The 21,940-nt window shown below is 45.8% G+C and overlaps 1 long non-coding RNA gene across 1 annotated transcript in view; it reads right to left on the reverse strand.

The window, feature by feature from the left end:
• LOC132813972 (uncharacterized) overlaps positions 1–21,722 on the reverse strand; it is a 43,040-nt gene extending 21,318 nt beyond the window's left edge. Inside the window, exons 1-3 of the long non-coding RNA XR_009644251.1 lie at positions 21,651–21,722; positions 12,252–12,358; positions 3,150–3,258 (exon numbers count right to left, since the gene is read on the reverse strand). This is a non-coding gene — a long non-coding RNA (uncharacterized LOC132813972). The remainder of the gene's footprint in view (positions 1–3,149; positions 3,259–12,251; positions 12,359–21,650) is intronic.
• Between the last annotated feature and the right edge of the window lie 218 nt (positions 21,723–21,940).

Below are 21,940 nucleotides of genomic sequence, written 5' to 3' on the forward strand. Positions count from 1 at the left end.
TTCCTATTCATGTACCCAATTGGAAGCCTTTTAAATGTTGTGATTTTATCAGCCTCCACTACTTCATCTGGTAGCCCCTCCCATACACACACCACACTCAGCTTGAAACTGTTGCCAGTTCGATCCCTTTTAAATCTTTGCCCTCTCAACTTAAACCCATGTGCTCTAGTTTTGGACCCACCTAACCTGAGGAAAAAGGATGCCAGCTGCTCACCTTATCCACGCGCCTCGTGATTTTATAAATCTCAATGAAGTCACCTCTCAGTCTTTGACTCTCCAGAGAAAATAGCCCCAGCCTATTCAGCCCCTCCATGTAGCCCAAATCCTCCAATCCTGGTAACGTTTTTGTAAATCTTGTCCAAACCTTTTCAAATTTCACAACATCCTTCCCAGAACAGGGAAATTCAAACTGAAAACAGAATTCCAGAAGTGGCTTAATCAACGTCCTGTCCAGCCACAATATGACGTCCCAGCTTCTGTATTCAATGCATTGACCATTAACGGAGAGCGTTAATGGAGTCCCATTTGCCAGCGGTTCACCCTTATCCCTCTAAAACCTCCCTCTTCAAGTACCCAGTCAGACGCCTTTTAAATGCTGCAATTGTACTAGCCTCCACCCCTTCCTCTGGCAGCTCATTCCATACTTGCAATGCCCTCAACATGAACACGATGCCCCTTAAATCCCTTTTAAATCTTTTCCCTCTCACCTTAAGCCTGTACCCTCTCGTTCTGGAGCCACCGAACTTGGGAAAAAGTCCCTGACTGCTCACCTTATCCATGCCCTTCATGACTTTATAAGATCACCTCTCAGCCTCCAAATCTCCAGGGAAAATAGTCCCAGCCTATTCAGCCTTTCCCAATAGCTCAAATCGTCCAACCCCAGGAAAGTCCTTGCAAATGTTTTCTGAACCCTTTCAAGTTTCTCAACATTATTCCAAGAACAGGGAGATTGGAACTGACAACAGAATTCCAGAAGGGCCTTCATCAGTGACCTGTCCAGCCACAATATGACATCACAACAGCTGCATTCAATGCATTGACCAATAACGGGGAGCGTACCAAATGCTGCATTCACTCCCCTGCCTACCTGTGACTCTACTTTCAGGGAACTATGAACCTGCACTCCAAGATCCCATTGTTCAGCAATGTTCCCCAGGACTTTACCATTAAGTGCATAAGTCCTGCCCTGATTTGCCTTTCCAAAATATAACAGCTCACATTTATCTAATTTGAACTCAGTCTGCAATTCCTTGCTCCAATGGCCCATCTGATCAAGATCCTGTTGTATTCTGAACTAACCTTCTTCACTGTCCACTACACCTCCAATTTTGGTGTCTTCTGTAAACCTACTGACCATATCTCATATATTCACATCCAAGTCATTTATTTAAGGGCCCAATATCCATCCCTGCAGCACACTGCTGCTCACAGGCCTCCAGTCCGCAAAGCAACCCTCAATCATCATCCTCTGTCTCCTACATTCAAGGTAGTTTTGTAATGGCTTGCTCTCCCTGCATTCCATGTGATCTAACCCTGCTAACCAGTCTGCTTTGTGGAACCTTGTTGAATGTCCATATAAACAACATTCACCGCCTGGCTTAATCAATTTTCTTTGTCACTTCAAAACACTCACTCAAGTTAGTGAAACACAATTGTGTACGTACAAAGCCACAGTGACTCTCCCTGATCATTCCTTACCTTTCCAAATAGATGGATATCCTGTCCCTCAGAATCCCTTCCACCAACTTGCCTGCTACTGACTTCAGGCTCACTGTTCTCTTGTTCCATGGCCTCTCCTTACCACCTTTTTTAAAATAATGGCACCTCACCTGTCACTATCAACGATACAAATATCACAGGAGAGGCCCAACAATCACTTCCCTAGATTTCCAGAAAGTTCCAGGATACACCTGATCAGGTTCCATGGCTTTATCCACCTTGATGCGATTTAAGACATTCAGTACCACCTCTTCTGTAACATGGACACTTTCAAAGTTATCATTGTTTATTTCTCCAAACTCTCGAGCTTCCATATACTTCTCCAGTAAAAATGACGTGAAATATTTGCATATCTTTCACACCCTCTGTGATTCCATAGACAGCCTTGTTGACCTTTAAGCGGTCCTATTCTCTGGTCCAGTTAATCTTTTGTCTGTGATATATTTGTTTAATCTCTTTGGATTCTATTCCAGGACATCCCAGAAAGGCCTACTTCAAGGACCGTAACTTTCCTCCGACTTGATCAACAATGCCCTCCAACACATACCCTCCACTTCCCGCACCTCCGCCTTTACCCCACCCCTCCAGCCACAATAAAGAATACAGCCCTGCGGTCTTCACCTTCCACCCCACTAATCTCCAGATACAGCGCATTAACCTCTTATTTCTGCTACCTAAAGTCAGACCCCACCATAGACATATTTCCCTCCCCACCGCTATCTGCGTTCCACAGAGACCATTCCCTCTGCACCTCCCTTGTTAGGTCCACACCCTCCCACCAACACATGCTCCACACCTTTGACCTTCCCTTACCACCACGGGAAATGTAAAACGTTCAGCCACACCTCACTGAGCTCTGTCCAGGACCTCAAAACGATCTTTTCACATCAGGCAGAGATTTGCCTGCACATCCCAAAACCTCATATACTGCATCTGGACACTATGGGAAATTTAACATGGTTCATCCAACTAACCTACACATCTTTGGACTGTAGGAGTAAATTTGAATATCCGAAGGAAACCCTCACAAACACTGGGGAGAATGTGCCAACTCCAACACAGACAGTTGCCTGAGGCTGGTATCAAACTCACGTCTCTGTTGCTGAGGAAGCAGCGCTAACCACTGAGCCACAATACTGTGGGATCTTTGGTGCTGATGTGCTGCCCCACTGATAACTCAGTCACTCACCCTGCCTCATTTCCTAAGAGGCAGTGATGATGGAGTGAAATTATCACTAGACAGTTAATCCAGAGACCCAGATAACGTTCTGGGGACCTGGGTTTGAATCCCATCACGGCAGATTTTGGAAAGTGAATTCAATAAATATCTGGAAAAAATAATCTAGTGACGACAGGAATCCATTGTCAATTGTTGAAAAAACCCATGTGGTTCACTCATGACCTTTAGGGAAGGAAAATGCCATCCTTACCTGGTCTGGTCTGCATGGGACTCCAGACCTATAGCAACGTGGTTGACTCTTAACTGCCCTCTGGGTAAACGCAGCAATAAATGCTGGCCGAGCCAGTGACAGCCTCATCCTGTGAATGAATAAAGGAAACAGGTCAGGTTTTGTTCCTTCTCTAGTAGGTACATCCTACAAACTCAATCAGAAATGTTCTCGTACACACTGAACAAATACATTTCCATCCAAGCCCTTAACACTACAGCACTCCGAGGCCATGTTGGTAAAGTTAAAACCCCTTATCATTGCAACTATATTTTTACAGATAACTGAGGTCTGCCGGTAAAATTGTGTCTCAATTCCCCGCTGACTATTGGGAGAGAGTCTATAATACAATCCCAGTAAGATGGTCACCCCTTTCTTATTTCTCAGTACCACCCAAATAACTTGCCTGGATGTACTCCCAGGAATATCCTCCCGAAGCCCAGCCATAATGTTATCCCTAATCAAAAACACCTCTCCCCCTGCTCTGTTGTCCCCTTGCTATAGCATCTATACCCTGGAACATTAAGCTGCTAGTCCTATCCATCCCTGAGTGCTGCCTCTGTAATTGCTGTAATATCCCAGTGCCATGTTCAAAACCATACCCTGAGCCCACCTGCCTGACCTGTCAGGTCTCTTGCACTGAAATAAATGCAGTGTAACTGGTCCGTCGCACCTCATTCTGTAGCTTGCTCTTGCCTGCCTTGACAGTCTGATCTGGTGAACAGTACCAGCCTCAGACTCACCTCTTTTCTCACTATCTCTTTAGGATTACCCCGACTCCCTCACTGGTTTAATGCCTCCCGAGTGGCACTAGCAAATCTCCCTGCTCCTCAGGACCCCATGCTTTCCCCTTCCTATGTCATTGGTACCAATGTACAATGTCCTCCCACTGGTTATTTTCCCCTTTGAGAATGTTCTGCTCCCTCTGAGAGACATCCTTGACACTGGCACCAGGGCAGCACCACCCCATTCTGATCTCTCACTGTCAGCTGCAGAAACGGCAGACTGTGCCCCTGACGAGAGAGTCCCCTATCACCATCGATCGTGTGGAACTGGATACACCTCACATTATGTTAGAAGCCAGTCTCAGTACCAGTAACTTGGCTGTCAGTGCTACTTTCCCCTGAAAGTCTATTACCACCTACATTTTCCAAAACAGTACACTTGTCGGAGATGGGGATAGCCACAGGAGACTCCTGCAGTACCTACCTACCCCTCCTAGCTTTTCTGGAGGTAACCCACCTACCTGACTGTATCTGCAGTATCCTGAGACTGCCGCCTATCACACTCCCGGGCTCCTGTCAATTCCTCACTGCCTTTAATCACTCCGCCACCAATCCATGTGATCCAATAGGATTTGCAATCACACTTCTTGCAGACAAATCATCAGGTTCATTGAAACTCTCCCTAATCTTCCACACCCGACAGGAACAGTAGGCCACCTCTCCGCCTTAACAACCTACAGACCAAGACAAAGGCACAGTCTTACTGCTCGAAAAATACTGCCTGAGAATAACTTATTGCTTACATTTTATATCTTAAACTTTCAATCAAGAGACCGTAAGACATTAAAAAGAAATCCTCACCTGACTCATGATTGTAGATTTAATAAAATAAAACTGACTAAGATTGATGTTTGAAGAGACTGAAACTCACTGAGCTGATCCCTGGCTCTGAGTACTTCCAAGGGTGAGGTCTCTCTGAGGGCAGCTGTGAAATGTCACTGTTTCTCTTCTCTGCCCACCCCATTTCCAGAGAGGTTTTTAACTTCACAGCAAGTCAGCTCAGAGAGGTCACTGCTTGGTTTTATTCACTGGGGGGTGCCTTTGCTGCCCAGACCAGTATTTATTGGCCACCTTTACTTGTCTTGGAGAAAGTGGTGGTTAACCGCCTCCCTGAAATGCTGCAGTCCATGTACACCACAGTGATGTTTGGACAACAATCCCCCTCTGGCCCCACCACTCTCCCTGTCTCTGTAATCCCCCTCCAGCTTCACCACCCTCCCTGTCTCTGTAATCCCCCTCCGGCTTCACCACCCTCCCTGTCTCTGTAATCCCCCTCCGGCTTCACCACTCTCCCTGTCTCTGTAATCCCCCTCCGGCTTCACCACCCTCCCTGTCTCTGTAATCCCCCTCCGGCTTCACCACCCTCCCTGTCTCTGTAATCCCCCTCCGGCTTCACCACCCTCCCTGTCTCTGTAATCCCCCTCCGTCCCCACAACCCTCCCTGTCTCTATAATCCCCCTCCGGCTTCACCACCCTCCCTGTCTCTGTAATCCCCCTCCAGACCCACAACACTCCCTGTCTCTGTAATCCCCCTCCGGCTTCACCACCCTCCCTGTCTCTGTAATCCCCCTCTGGCTTCCGAAATTACATGTCCGTGGCATAAGATTTTTATTTGGATTCGTTTTTGTTTAATAAACCACCTCCCCCCTCCACAAAAAAGTGACATATTTCACCACCAAACAAATTTCTGTTGATTGACCTTTTGGAGAGGCCGACACATGGACACCGCAGTATTTTATCTCACATTGTACACGTAGAATGATGGAACTTGCTTTTAAATATTGCTAAAAAAGGAAGGCAATGGCTTAATGGTATTCCTGCCAGATGATTGAAATGTACAGTGTTCCGAGGATTAGGGATAGAATCCCAACATGGCTGATGGCAGCATCGGAATCCAATACAATCTCGAATGAAAAGGCGAATGATGACCATGAAACTATTGTCAATTGTTAGAAAACCCAACTGGTTCACTCATGTCCTGTCGGGAAGGAAACTGTCATCCTCACCTGGTCTGGCCTACATGTGACTCCAGACCCACAGCAATGTGGTTAACTCTCAACTGCCCTCAGGAAAAATACATTAAAAACTGTTAACAAATACCCCGCAGGTATCACTTAAAAACTGGCTGTTCCCAATGGGACCATGTGAATTTCTGAACGGCCTGAACTAAAACGGAGTTTCAGCTTCACCTTCTCCCTGTCTCCCCTCACTCTGTTTACACCCAACTCCAGAACACTCTCATTGAGCCAAGCAGCCCTCTCAGTGCAGCCCTGTCATTTTCATTGCCTGCTCACACCTACACTGCCCTCAGCCTCCTGTACTGTTCCAGTGTATCTCAATGGGAGCTCAGGGACAGCATCTCATCTTTCAGTTCAGCCCTTTGTAACCCCAGAGTCAACATGGACCTCAGCAGTTTCTGAATGAACAGACAGTTGTCAGAAGCTGGAACATCCCACCTGAAAAGGTACTGGAATTTGAGTCTAAAAGGAGTTTTAATGGGAAGTTTGCAGGTAATTGAAAATATCAAGTTTACAGGTTAACATCATGAAGTGGGTGATTGGGTCTAAATCTGAGAGTTCTTACAAAGAGACGAGGTGTAATTTGGATAAATCTGTGCTCCCTCTCAGGCCAATATCTCCTTCCTCAGCTGCAGGGCCCAGAACAGAGCACACACCCAAAGGGTGATCCAACCACGAATTTGTACATCTTTCTGCTTAACAAAAATATTGGAGATATTTTCCCACAAACAGAACTGACAAACCTTTCTCCTTCCACAGTTAAATGCCAATGATATTCAGATCCTGATGACTCCATTGACTGTAAAAACTTACTTTTGAGATCCCAACCTCAATTATTCTGATTTAATATCCTATGAAATAAATTGACAAAACAAAACAGAATATAAAGACATACCTTTCTCTTGGTTTGTGCTTGATGTGTAAATGCCTCTCCTAAAATCACATCCCCCCCCTCCCCCATCCTAGGAAGGGGACATGTCCATGCCCCTCACTGTACCTTGCCCCCAATAAAGATGGCGGCCATATCCCAGGACCTATCACCGCCTGAGGGCCGCAGCCATTTTCCCATCTGCTGCAAACGCGGGATTAAGAGTTTCTAATTCAGACTAACGACCCGTACAGAGTGTAATTAAAACTTCCCAGTCTGAAGTGACTCATTACCTCTGTCTCTGAGGCCACTCTCCCCTTCCCTGTTTGCCTCTCCCACATTCACCAACGGCCGAGTCACGTGACACTGCACAGGCGGAGTTACTGGTGACGTGTCATCCCACTGGCCACGCCCCTCATTCACTCCCATTGTTTGGATGACCAGCTGGTTCCACTTGGTCCACCAGTCCCACCTCCTTTTCCTATTGGTGGAAAGCTGCCATCAATCAGCTGGACCCCATTGTGAGGTCAGTGGTGGGATCCTCCCCCTGCCTGAATCAAACCCGGAAGGTGGATGGATGGTGTCAATCAGGAACAACAAGCAGGAGGTGCTGGGAAAGCTCAGCAGGTCTGGCAGCATCTGGGAACAGGAATCTGTCCAGTGGCCCTTCCTCAGAACCGATGGGAGCTGGGAAAATTAGAATCCTGACAGTGTGGAAACAGGCCATTCGGCCCAAAAGTCCACAGCGTCCCTCCGAATGGTATCCCACCCAGACCCATTCCCCTACCCTATTACTGTATATTTCTCCTGACTAATGCACCTCACCTACACATCCCTGAGCATTATGGGAAATTTAGCTTGGCCAATTCAACTAACCTGCAGATCTTTGTACTGCAGGAGATAGGGGTTAAAGAGCAAATAATAGACAGGTACAGAACCCAAAGAGAGACCGGAACATTTGGAAAGACAAAGGAGTGGATTACGATCTGGCTGGGAGGGTGCATAGCTGTTAATGGAGGGGACAGGAACCTGTGTCTGGCAGCATCTCAGTGGAGGTGGCGGAAATGGCGACTGATGATCGACGTTCTGCTGCAAAAACAGACCCCGAGCTTCCAGCTGCCTGTCACTATAACACACCTGGCCAACACCTCTGTCTCATGCTTACTGCAGTGTTCCAGTGAAGCCAGAACATACCAAAATACCAAATATTTCAAGGACTGCAATTTCCCCTCCCATGTGGTCAATACCATCCAATGTATCTCCTCCACTTCCTGCACCTCTGCCTTTGAAACCCACACCTCCAACTGCAACAAGGATAGAACACCCCACAAGCTCCCCCCACCCCCCCCAAGTCCTTACCTTCCACCCAGATAGAACACATCAGCTTCTGCCATTCCCACAAGCTACAATCAGACCGCACCACCAGATTCTGAAGGGGTTTGACAGAATAAATACTGATGTGTCTGAGGGTAAAATACTGAGGGGGGAGTCTGAAACCAGATTCTGAGCCAGTCACAGAATCAAGGGTTCTGTTTCGGATTCATCACGTTTAAGGCAACACAGACACGGGTAAGGGGTTTCAGTAGCAATGGAGCTGGAGTGAGGAGGGGACAAACAACGTTTAAGAGATTGGAATTCCTGGTGTTTGGGATTGTGTAAACGTCTAATCAGAAGGTCAGCTTCGCGTCAGAAACAACTGCAATATTGTGAAGAGTGAACTGCAATATTGTGAAGAGTGTAGTTCTGCTGTATAGTTCTCAGTGAGAGGGAGGGGCTCAGCAGTAAGGGAAAGGAATTGGTCAGGCAACGGGTTTAACCATGACAATGTTTCATTGGAGGAAACTGCACCTAATCGAGTAGTGGGAATGTGGTTAGCAGCTTGATAACTGAGTAACAGTGGAGTAATGGAGAGGGATGACGGGGAGGGAGAGCTGGGCATTGTCAGTGTACATGTGAAACCCAACATGGTGCTTTTGCACAATGTCACCTCCTGTCAGTATGTAGAGGAGATACAAGAGGGGCCAAGGATAGATCCATGAGGGACACCAAATGCAAGGAATTCAGAAAGGAAAGGGAGAGTGGAGATGGAGCAGGACTTTTCAACAACCATGAGGTCAAATATTAGTTTTTCACAGAATGGGAGAGAAGGACATAACCAGAAAAGACAGAACAAGGAACAATATCTGTGAATCGGTGAGGGAGACTGATGAGGAGGGGGAGAAAAGAGAGTTGGAAACTCTATGGTTTACTGAGATGAGGGTAAAGGGTCAAGATGAGCTCTGATAAGGCTTGACCGGGATTGGAGAAAGTTTGGACAAAATCCGGGAACACCACGTGAGGCAGTTTGACTCAGTGGGAGGGAGGGAAGCAGCAGATCGGATTGTCTCAGTCTTAGTGACAGAGAAACTCCATGTGCTCCAAACTCTTGTTGGTGGAGAGAAGGATGGAGGAGACAGGATGATGGACAGTGTTTCACAAAGAAACAAAACCTGGGTAAGTGATATTTAAAGTGAGTGAACAAACCTAATGTATTTAACTTTTACCCAAAATATTAAAACCAATGACAGAAATCCTGGTTCGAATCCCAACTTGGCAGATGGTGGAATCTGAATTCAAGAAAAAATAACTGGAATTAGGAATCTCCTAATCTCCATGGAACCATTGTCAATGGTGGAAAAATATCCTGCCAACCCGACAGTGGCCCAGCCAGCTACTCACTGTATTAATCACTGCAAAGTCTCAACAAAGGAATGAAACTGGATGGACCACTCAGCATCTGACAAGGCACCAGAAAATACAACCACAGAATCAGCCCTCTCGATGGTGCAACGTCCTCCAGACTAACATCTGGAGTTTGGTGTCAAAATGTGCAGAGCTGTCTCACAGACCAATCAAGGAACAGCCGGACATACTCATACTCATGGAATCAACTCTTACAGACAATGTTGAAAATGTGTTGCTGGAAAAGCGCAGCAGGTCAGACAGCATCAAAGGAGCAGGAGAATCGACGTTTCGGGCATGAGCCCTTCTTCAGGAGCCCTTTTACAGACAATGACCAGATACCACCATCACCATCCCTAGATATCGAGAGTGTGGTGATGGAAAAGCACAACAGGTCAGGCAGCATCCGAGGAGCAGGAAAATCGACGTTTCGAGCCTAAGCCCTTCATCAGCCTGACCTGCTGTGCTTTTCCAGCACCACACTCTCGACTCTGATCTCCAGCATCTGCAGTCTTCACTTTCTCCTGAAATCTCTGGATATGTCCTGTCCCACCAGCAGGACAGACCAGGCAGAGGTGGTGGCACAGACAGGGAGGATTTGCCCTCTGAGTACTCAGCATTGACTCCGGACACCAGGAGGTGTCATGGTTCCTGCTGATTACCATGCTCCGTCCTCCCTTGGCTGATGAATCACTTCTCCTTCATGTTGAACAACATTTGGAGGAAGCACTGAGGAAGTAAAATGGTGTCAAACGTACTCTGGGTACAGGATTTCAATGTCCACAATCGAGACTAGCTCTGCAACAGAATTACTGACTGAGCTGGTCAGGTCCTAAAGGATATAGCTGCTCAACTGAGTCTGCAGCAGGTGGTGAGGGAACCAACAACAGGGAAAAACATACTTGATCTCATTGTTATGAACTGACCAGCTACAGATACATCTGTCCATGACAGTATCGGTACGAGCGACCATTGCACATTGTTTTTGGAGACACAAGTCTTGGCTTAAAGTTGAGAAAAACTTCCATTGTGTTGAGTGACACTATCACCGTTCTAAATGGGACAGACTTTGATGAGATGTAGGAACGTAAATTGGATCTCTCTGAGGCACTGTGGGACATCAACAACAGCAGAACTGTACTCCAGCACAATCTGTAATCTCATGGGTTTGTAAATCCTGCTCTCACCCATCACAAAGGACAGGAAAGGAGGGCATGCCCAAAGCAGCACCAGGCATAACTAAAAATGAAGTGCCAACCTGAAGCTACCAAACAGAACCATCTGCATATCAAACAGCATCAGCACCAAGCAACAGAGCTAAGTGATCCCACAACCAATGGATCAGATCAGAGCTCTGCAGTACTGCCACACCCAGTTGTAAACGGTGATGGACAATAAAACAACTCACTGCAGGAAGCATCACAGATATCCCCACCCTTACTGATGGAGGGGCCTCACACATCCATGCACCAGATAAGTCAACAGCATTTGCAGCCAGAAGTGGGATGCTCCATCTCAGCCTTCTCCAGTGGTTTCCAACATCACAGATGTGAGTTTTAAGCCAGTTTCATTCAGTTTGAATAACATCAAGAAGTGGTTAAGTAGTGCAAAGGCTACGGGCCCTGCCAATATCCTGGCAATAATACTAATGGCTTGTGCTCCAGAACTTGCCACCCGCCAAGCCAAGTACCGCTCCAGCACTGGCATCTACTGACATTGTGGAACATTGCCCAGGCATGTTCAACAGAAAACACAGGGCAATCCAACCAAGCCAATTTCCCTCCGTCAGTCCACACTCGATCAGCAGTAAAGTGATGGAAGATGTCACCAACAGGGCTACCAAGCAGCAGCTGCTCAGCAACAGCCAGCTGAGTGACACTCATTTCAGGCTCCACCATGGCCACTCAGCTCCCGATTGTGTTACCGCCTGATTCACAACCTGACAACCAGCTGAATCCCAGAGGTGTGGTGAGGTGAGGGGGACAAGACCACTATTTCGAGCTGATTCTAACATTGTATTAGCTCATATACTCTCATTCACCTTGTGTTATCTCCAGACTTCCTTATAAAAACACACTCCTGGCCAACTTCCCACATTCAACCTCCCTGTTATCTCAAGAAAAACTAAATCTCTGCCCAAGTACTTCCTCGTACCAAAACTTGTTGATCCATCAAAAGGCTGCTATTCATAATCAACAACATAGAGCCACAGAGATGTACAGCATGGAAACAGACCTTTCGACCCAACCTGTCCATGCCGAACAGATATCCCAACCCAATCTAGTCTCACCTGCCAGCATCCGGCCCACATCCCTCAATTTAAAATTCTCACCCTTGATATAATTCCTGGTTGTGACCATCCCTAGCTCGCTGCATCACACACCCTTTGAGAACTCGACAACCCATTCTGTTCGAGACTCCCAATGATCTGTTAATTCATTACCTCACCTGTGTGGCTGCTTTTACAGTTGCCAAAGCAACAAGGTCTGAAATTCACAGCCAAAACCTCACAGGTCTGCTTTCCTCCTTTAAGACATTCCTCAAAACCTACTTCTCTGGCCTTGTCTAAAGTTTCCAATAATAGTTTTGTGAAATTATAAGCATGATAATAAAACTACAAACTGTTCCTGATTTGGACATTATCTTCAAATCATCACTGTTGCTGTAATGAATAATCTGTAATGTCTCTTACCCAACCACATTGTGGGAGCACCTTCACCACACAAACTGCAGCTGTACAAGAAAGTCAAACATCACCCTCTCCCCAGGCAACAGGGCTTTGGCATTAATCACTGGGATCTGTGGAAGGAGAAACACAGTTGATGTTTCAGGGAGTGCAAAACGGATTACAGGGAACGAAAATGATGCAGAATTTATAGTCAGAAACGGAAGGAAAATACACTTGCTCATCGGAAAAAAAGAATTCTTGACTGTCAAAAATTTTCCAGAAAAAAAATTAATAAGCAGCACACGGTCAGGGGCTGGGCGGCATTGAAAAATTAACGTATAAAGATGTCTGTAAAAGTAATAGGAAAATACACCCATTGTTCGAGACTGAGGAAGCTAGATATTAACAAAGTGGTCATGAGGGAGCCCAGAGATGAAGCAGAACAGTATAAGCTGTTATGATCCCACAGTCAGAGATGGATAGCGCCGACACAGACTCTTCGGTCTAACTCATCCATGACAACCAGGTATCCGAACCTAATCTATTCCCATTTGCCAGCACTTGGCCCATATCCCTGTAAACGCTTACTCATCATATCATGTGTCTATTTAGACGCCTTTAACAAGTTTTATCTGTACTAGCCTCCACCACTTCCTCTGGCAGCTCATTCCACCCACTGCATGAGAGTTGTCCTTTAGGCCCCTTTGAAATTTTATCCGTTCATCCTAAAGCAATGCCTCTACTTCTGGACACTATCACTCCAAGGAAAGCACCTTGTTCATTTACTCCATTCATGCCCCTCTTGATAGTATAAACCTCCATAACATCACAGCTCAGCCTATTGCACTCCAGGGAAAACAGCCCAGCCTCCAACCTCAAATCCTCCAACACTAACAACATTCTTAGAAGTCTTTTTTGAAACCTTTCAAGTTTCACAGCACCCTTCTGATAGGAGGCAGGCCAGAACTGCACACAATATTCCAAACGTGGCCTAACGAATGCCCTGTACAGCAACATGACCTCCCACATCCTGTACTCAATGCTCGAACCAATAAAGGAATATATACTGAACACCTTCTTCACCATCCTATCTGCCTGCAACTTGACTTGCAAGAAACTATGAACCTGCAGTCCAAGGTCTCTTTGTTCCGCAAACGTCTCCAGGGCCTGGCCATTCAGTGTATAAGTCCTGCACTGATTTGCTTTTCCAAAATGCAGCACCTCACATTTATCTAAATTAAACCCCATCTGATCAATATCTCATTGTAATCTGAGGTAACCTTCTTCATTATCCACAATACCTCCAATTTTGTATGACCTGCAAACTCATTTACGATACCAAATCATTTAAATGAATGACAAAACAAATCCAGAAATAAACATCCATTTCTCTGAGTTTGAATGTGCTCTGTAAATCCTGCCCAATGACTCTGTACCACAGAAAGGCTGCACATGCGCCTGGCTGCACCTTGCCCCCTACAAAGCTGGCAGTTCCGCATGTATCCAGTGAATTCTTGCCCCGAATAAAGATGGTGACGCGTACACATACCTGCAGCCACACTGAGGCAATTCCCCATTTACTGAAAACACGAGACTGGGACGTTACAAAATGTGTGTTTTCCGATGCGCACATTGTGTTTGTAAAACCTCTCCGCTCACACAGAACCTCTCTCACCTCCTGCGGTTCCACAGACAGCCTTGATGTTTGCAGGTACCTATTCTCTGCCTGGTTACTCGTTTGTCCTTAGTGTATTTATACAATCACTTTGGATTCTCCTTAAACCTATTTCCGAAAGCTATCTCATATCCCCTTTTTGCCCTCCTGGTTTACCTCGAGTATACTCCTACTGCCCCTATACTCCTCTAGGGATTCTCACAAACACAGCTCTCTGTCCCTGCCAAATGCCTCCTTCATTTTCCTGACCAGGCCCTCAATTTCTTTCGACAGGCAGCATTCCCTACACCTACCAGCCTTGGCCTTAACAGGAACATACTGTCTATATACTCCCATTCTGGCAGGCCTGTGGAGGCAATAGCAGATGAGGACAGAGAAACAATCACTCCCAGTAAAGAGGCAATGTTGGGAAAGATAACAGCCTCAAGGTAGCTGGGTCTCCTGGCCCTGATGGAATGCATTCCAGGGACTAAAGGAGATGGGGTGGGGGGTGGGGGGGGGGGGAGGGGGGGGGGAAGTATAACAAATAAACTCGTGATAATTCACTAAAATTTGTTGGATTCTGGGATGGTTTTGACAGACTGGAAGCTGCAAATTGGTGCCACTATTTTTCAAAAAGGACCTGTTAGCTTAACTTCTGCAGTGGAGAAAATGCTTGAATCTCTCAAGGAAGTAGTGGTGAGATATCTGGGTAGAAATTGTCTCATTTCGCAGACACAGCATGGATTCATGAAAGGCAGGTCATGTTTAATGGATTTACTGGAATTATTTGAGGATACAATGAGCGCGTTGGACAAGGGGGAACCGGTGGATGTGGTGTACCTGGATTTCCAGAAGGTATTCGATACGTTGCCACACAAAAGGCTGCTGTATAAGGTAAAGATGCACAGCATTATGGGTAATTATCATTGATACAAGGATCGGTTCACCAACATAATAAATAATGGGGATAAATGGGTGTTTGGATTAGTGTTGACACTACAACTGTTTGCAATTTACACAAATGTTTTGGAATTGAGGACCAAGTGTACGGTGTCAGAGTTCACATTTGATACAAAGATGAGTAAAGCAATGTCTGCAGAGTCCATTGCAAGTCTGCACAGGGATACAGATCAATTAAGTGAGTGGGTAAGGATCTGGCAAATGGAGTTCAATGTTGGGATATGTGAGGTCATCCATTTGGGTCGGACTAACAGCAAACTGGATGATGAAATGGTGAAAACATGCAGCAGGCTGCTGTGCAGAGGGAGCTGGGTGTCCTTGTGTATGAATCACAGGAAGCTGGTTTGCAGGTACAGCAGGTAATTAAGGCAGTGAAGGGAATATTGTCCTTCATTGCCAGAGGGATGGTTATGCTGCAGCTGTACAGGGGGCTGGGGAGGCCACACCTGGAGTACTGTGTACAGGTTTGATCCCCTTACATTAGCAAGGATGTACTGGCACTAGAGGGAGTGCAGAGGAGGGTCACTAGTTTGAGTTGGGAGTTGAGAGGGTTGGTGTATGTGGAGAGATTGAGAAAACATGTTCTATACTCATTGTAATTTAGAAGAATGGGACGTTGGATAGGAAACAAATAAAATTATGAGGGGAGGAGATAAGACAGAAGCAGGGAGGCTATTTCCACTGGGGACGGGTCCAACTCCAGAGCCTCAAAATAAGGGGGAGCAGATTTAGGACTGAGATCAGGAGGAGCTTCTTCAGCTAAAGGGTTGTGAATCTGTGGCGTTCCCTGCTGACTGCAGCATTTGAATGCCTTTCAGGCAAAATGTAGATTTGTGAACAGGAAAGGAATTAAGGGTTATGGTGGGAGATCGGGAACGTGGAGCTGAGGCCATGAAAAGATCAGCCCTGATCTTATTGAATGGTAGAGCAGGCTGGAGGGGCCAGGTGAAAGTTCTTGCCTCGTGCCATCAAAATCAGCCTTTGTCCAATTCAGAACCTTAACATGTAGATCTGGTCTATTATTTTCTGTAACTATTTTAAAACTAGTAGAATTATCAGAGAATCCCAACAGTGTGGAAGCAGGTCATTCAGCCCATCACACTGATACTGATCCTGAGAGCCTCCTCACCTCCCCCAGTAACATTGCATTTCCGAGGGCCACCCAACCTACACATGCCTGAACATTACGGACAATTCAGCCTGGACAATCCACCAACCTGCACATCCCTGAACACTGTGGACAATTCAGCCTGGATAATCCAACCTATCCTGCACATCTTTGGACTGTGGGAGGAAACCAGAGAACCCAGACAAAATCCATGCAGAATACCCCAATAAGGTGGTCATCCCTTTCTTATTTCCCAGTTCCAACGAACTAACTTCAATGGGCGTACTCCCAGCAATATCTTCCCTAAGCAAAAACATAATGCTATCCTGAATCAAAAATGCTACTCCCCCTCCTCTCTTGTCCCCCTTTCTATTCTTCCTATAGCATCTATACCCTGGAACATTAAGCTGCCAGTCCTATCCATCCCTGAGTGATGCCTCTGTAGTTGCTATAATATCCCAGTGCCATGTTCAAAACCATACCCTGAGCTCATCTGCCTTCCCTGTCAGGCCTCTTCTATTGAAGTAAATGCAGTACAACTGCTCGGTCCGACTTCATTCTGTGCCTTGCCCTTGCCTGCCTTGACTATTTGGCTTCTGACCTGTACCAGTCTCAGACATACTCTTTCCTCACTATCTTATTGGGTTTACACCCACTCCCTCACTGGTTTAATGCCTCCCGAGTATCACTAACAAATCTCCCTGTCTGGATGTTAACACCTTCCAATTCAGGTACAATCCATCCTTCTTATGCAGGTCAACTCTACTCCAGAGGATCACAATGATCCAAAAAAATGTGAATCCTTTTCCCCTGCACCAGCTCCTTAGCCACTCATCCAGCATCTCCTCCTCCTCTGTAATATGGACATTTTTCAAGATGTCACCATTTATTTCCCCACATTCTATATCTCCCATGTACTTCTTCACAGTAAACACTGATGCAAAACACTGGTTTCCTATCTTGCCCATCGCCTGCAGCTCCACACAAGGGCTGTCTTGCTGATCTTGGAGGGTCTCTATTTTCTCCCTAGTTAGCCTTTTTTTCTTCATGTATTTATAGAAGCCCTTCGGATTATTCTTAAACCTATTCACCAAAGCTATCTCACGTCCCTTTTTTGCCTCCTGATTTCCCTCTTAATTATACCCCTACTGCCTTTATACGCAATTTTTTTGGATTGGAATAAATGCAAAATATAACAACCTGACAAAACAGACAAGGGCAGGACTTACTCTCAATAAAAGTAGGGCCTTGAGTAGTGATATGGGAACAGAGAGACCGAGGGCTTCACGTCTTTGAAGTTTGTGTGACATGTAGACAGGGTGGTTAATAAGGTGCTAAGCACACTTACCTTGATTGTTCAGACCTTGCAGTACAGGAGTTGGGACGTGATGTTGGGGATGTACAAGATGTTGGGGAGGCCTCTTCTGGAATACTCTGTCCAGTTCTGGTTGTGGTGTTATAGGAAGGAGATTATTAAATTGGAGCAGGTTCAGAAGAGATTTACCAGCATGTTGCCATGAATGGAGGGATTGTGTTCTAAGGAGAGGCTGGGAATTTTTTCACTGGCGTGCACGAGGTTGAGGCGTGAGCTTATTAGAGGTTTATAAAATTAGAAAGAGTGTAGACAGGGTGAATAGCCGGGGAGAGGGGATTCAAAACTCGGGTGCATTCATTTTGAGAAGAAATGAGAAAGATTTGAGAAAATACATGAAGGTTTTAATAAAAAAGATACACGTGTGGAATGAACTTCCAGAGGAAGTGGTAGCTGTGAATACAATTACAATATTGAAAAGACATTCAGATAAGTACATAAATAGGAAATATTTGGATGGATGTGGACCAAGCGGAGGCAAGTACAATTAGTTCAGTTTGGAATTATGGTCGGCATGGACTGGTTGGACCACAGGGCCTGTTTCCTTGCTGTATAACATTATGACTCTAATCCTCACGATCCCTAAATTCCTCCATCCTCAACTCGCCTGATCAATGTCACCTAAACCATCCTCACAACTCTTCCTTATTTATATAATTCCTCACTAGCCACAGAACGCTCCCTATCTCACGTCCTCCAGTTTCTCAAATCTCTGCGATATGTGCCTTTCTTTAGTTCCAACCTTGAGGATGCCCTCATTCACTCCGATTGGTTGGAGGACAAACTCGTACGACCTGGTCCTCCAGTACTGCCCTCTGGCCCTATTGGCCTGCGCTGACATCACTCACCTCACAATGGGCCCCAGATAATTGGTGGGATCCTCCCTCTCTCTGCTCTGGGATGAGCTTCATCATTCACAGTGAATGGGACAGTATCACAGAGCACAGGGACTGGGGGCTATTCAGCCCATTGGGGCTGTACTCTCTCCCTCTAGAAATGCTGCAAATCTGTCCCAATTCCCTTCCCATTTGCCCATAGCACCCCAAATCTTCCCTTAAAAGGTAAAATTCCAAATCTGTTTATGAATAATTGCTGAGTCTGTCCAGCTGCCGTTCAGACTGTTCCAGATGCTCAGAACTTACTGAAGAACATAATGTTCACATATTCACTTATTATTTGCCAATTACCTGAAAATAGTTACTAAAATTGTGACATTGTTAACAATTCCCCTCTCTCTGCAAATTAAATACCTTAGAAACAAATTTGCAGCTGATCAAAATCACTGCTTAACCTTCTCAGCTCCAAGAACAATTATCTGTGCTTCTGCTAGCTCTCCACAAAAGAGGAACACATCTTATTTTCATTTATTAGTGTCATAGAGATGTACAGCACAGAAACAGACCTTTGGTCCAATTTGTCCATGCCAACTAGGAATCCTCAACAACTGGAGCCCCATTTGCCAGCGATTGGTCCGTATCACTTGAAACCCTTCCTGTCCATGTACCCAATCAGATGCCTTTCAAATGTTGTAATTGTATCAGCCTCCACTACATCATCTGGCAGCTCATTCCACACACACACCACACACAGCTTGAAAACTTTGCCCCTTAGATCCGTTTTAAATCTTTGCCCTCTCAACTTAAGCCCATGCGATTGTTTTGAACCCACCTAACCTGGGGGGAAAAGACCCTGGCTGTTCACCGTATCCATGCCCCTCATGATTTTATAAATCCCCATGAAGTCACCTCTCAGTCTTTGACTCTCCAGGGAAATTAACCCTGGCCTATTCAGCCTCTCCCTGTAGCCCAAATCCTCCAATCCGAGCAAAGTCTTTGTAAATCTTGTCTGAACTCTTTCAAGATTCACAACATCCTTCCCAGAACAGGGGATTTCGAACTTAAAACATAATTCCTGAAATGGCTTAATCAATGTCCTGTCCAGCCACAATTTGACATCCCAGCTTCTGTACTCAATGCATTGACCAATAAATATAAGCATACCAAACCCCACCTTCACTAGCCTGCCTATCTATGACTGTACTTTCAAGGAACAATGAACCTGCACTCCATGGTCTCTATGTTCAGCAACATTCCCAAGGACTTTACCATTAAGTGTATGAGTCCTGCCCTGATTTGCCTTTCCAAAATCCAACAGCTTACATTTGTCTCAATTGAACCCAGTCTGCCATTCCTCGCCCCAATGGCCCATCTGGTCAAGATCCTGTTGTATTCTGAACTAACCTTCTTCACTGTCCACTACACCTCCAATTTTGGTGTCTTCTGTAAACCTACTGACCATATCTCATATTCACATCCAAGTCAATTATTTAAGGACCCAATATCCATTCCTGCAACACGCTGCTGCTCACAGGCCTCCAGTCCACAAATCAACCCTCTGCACCACCCTCTGCCTCCTACCTTCAAGCCAGTTTTGTATCCAAATGGCTAGTTCTCCCAACATTTCATGTTATCTATCCTTGCTAACCAGTCTGCTTTGTGGAACATCGTTCAGTGTCCATATAGACAACATTCACAATCTGCCTTCATCAATCATCTTTGTCACATCTTCAAAAAAAAAACTCAATCAAGTTAGAGAGAGAATTTCCCACACACAAAGCCATGCTATCTATCCCTAACCATTCCTCGTCTTTCCAAATACATGTAAATCCTGTCCCTCAGAATCCATTCCAACAACTTGCCTGCCACTGACTTCAGGCTCACTGTTCTCTTGTTCCCTGGCCTTTCCTTACCACCTTTTTAAATAATGGCACATGTCTTCCAGCACCTCACCTGTCACCAATGACAATATAAACATCTCAGGGAGGGGCACTGCTATCACATTCCTAGCTTTCCACAAATGTCTGGGATACACCTTAACAGGTCCCAGGGATTTATCCACCTCGATATGATTCAACACATCCAGTACTACCTCCTCTGTAATATGGTCAGGAGCCGGGCAGCAGTGGACAATTCATTTACTGAAAGGTCTGTGAACATAATAGTAAAATACTAAACAGAGCAAAAATACACTCAGAGACTGAGGAAGCTAGATAGTGAACAAGTGGACATCAAGGTGCTCAGAGGCGAATCGGAGCAGTTTTATGATCCCACAGTCAGAGATGTCTAGCACCGAAACAGTCTCTTCAGTACAACCTATCTATGCCAACCAAATATTCGAACCTAATCTATTCCCATTTGCCAGCACTTGGCCGGCATCCCTCTGAACCCTTCCTATTCAACTGCCTTTGAAATGTTACAATTTTTGTTGCCCTTTAGGTCCCTGTTGAATTTTCCCCTCTCACCCTTAACCTATATCCTCTAGTTCTGGGCTCCACCACCCCAGGGTAAACACCTTGTCTATTTACGCTATCCATGCCCCTCACGATTATATAAATCTCTTCAAAATTACACCTCAGCCTATGACACTCCAGGGAAAATGGCCCCAGTCCCTATCATGCCTCTCCCTGCAACTCAAATCCTCCAACCCTGGCAACATCCTTGAAAATCAATTCTCAAACCTTTCAAGTTTCAGTGCCTCCTTCTGATAATAGGGAGACCAGAATTGCACACAATATTCCAAAAGTGGCCTAACCAATGTCCTGTCCAGCTCCTGTACTCAACGCTCTGACCAACAAAGGGATGCATACCAAATGTCTTCTTCACTGTCTTATCGACCTGTGACTCTACTTTCAAGGAACTGTGAACCTGCATTCCAAGGTCTCTTTGTTCAGCAAGACTCTCCAAGACCTTACAATTCAGTGTGTGAGTCCTGCTCGGATTTGCTTTTCTAAAATGCAGCACCTCACATTTATCTAAATTAAACCCTATCTGCCACTCCCCAGCCCATTGGCCCATCTGATCAATATCCCATTGTATTCTGAGACAACCTTTATCACTGACCACAATACCAACAATTTGGTGTCACCAGCAATCTTACTAACGGTACCGCCTCTATTCACATCCAAATCATTTAAACGAATGACGAAACAAATGCAGAGAAAAAAAATCCATTTCCCTGGGTGTGAATGTGCTCTGTGTAAATCCTGCCCTATGACTCTCTATCAGGGAGAGCTGCACATACTCCCCTCTGAACTTTGCCCCCTACAAAGATGGCGGCTGCACGTGTCCAGTGAATCGTTGCCCCGAATAAAGATGGCGGCACTGACTCGAGTCAATCGCGAAATGAGGCATTTTCCGGTTTACTGCAAAAACGAGACTGTAAATTTCAAATTAGTCTTTTCCGATGTGCACCAAATGTTCGCAAAACCTCTCAGCCCAGACCAACACCATTTCCCTCCCGCTTGCTGCTGTTTATTTCTTTCCTTACCGACAGCTCTCCGCCCGCACAGCCGCGCTGTCCGCGAGGATGATCACGTGGTATAATCAAGTCCCGCCTCTCATTCACTCTGATTGGTCGGAGGGCCAACCGCCCAGCCAGGTCCTCCAGCCCCGCCCCTGTCCTTCCATTGGTCCACCGCTGACATCAATCATCCTGTGACCATTGTTGGCTGGAGCATGCGCACTGCTTCCTGGCTTTTGTTGCTCTGCATAAGTTACAAGCGTGAGGGACAAAGTTAAAAACACACAACCACCTGATGCAGCAGCAGCAGCGCTAGT

Source organism: Hemiscyllium ocellatum, unplaced genomic scaffold, assembly GCF_020745735.1.
Source record: "Hemiscyllium ocellatum isolate sHemOce1 unplaced genomic scaffold, sHemOce1.pat.X.cur. scaffold_605_pat_ctg1, whole genome shotgun sequence".
Lineage (NCBI taxonomy): Eukaryota > Metazoa > Chordata > Chondrichthyes > Orectolobiformes > Hemiscylliidae > Hemiscyllium > Hemiscyllium ocellatum.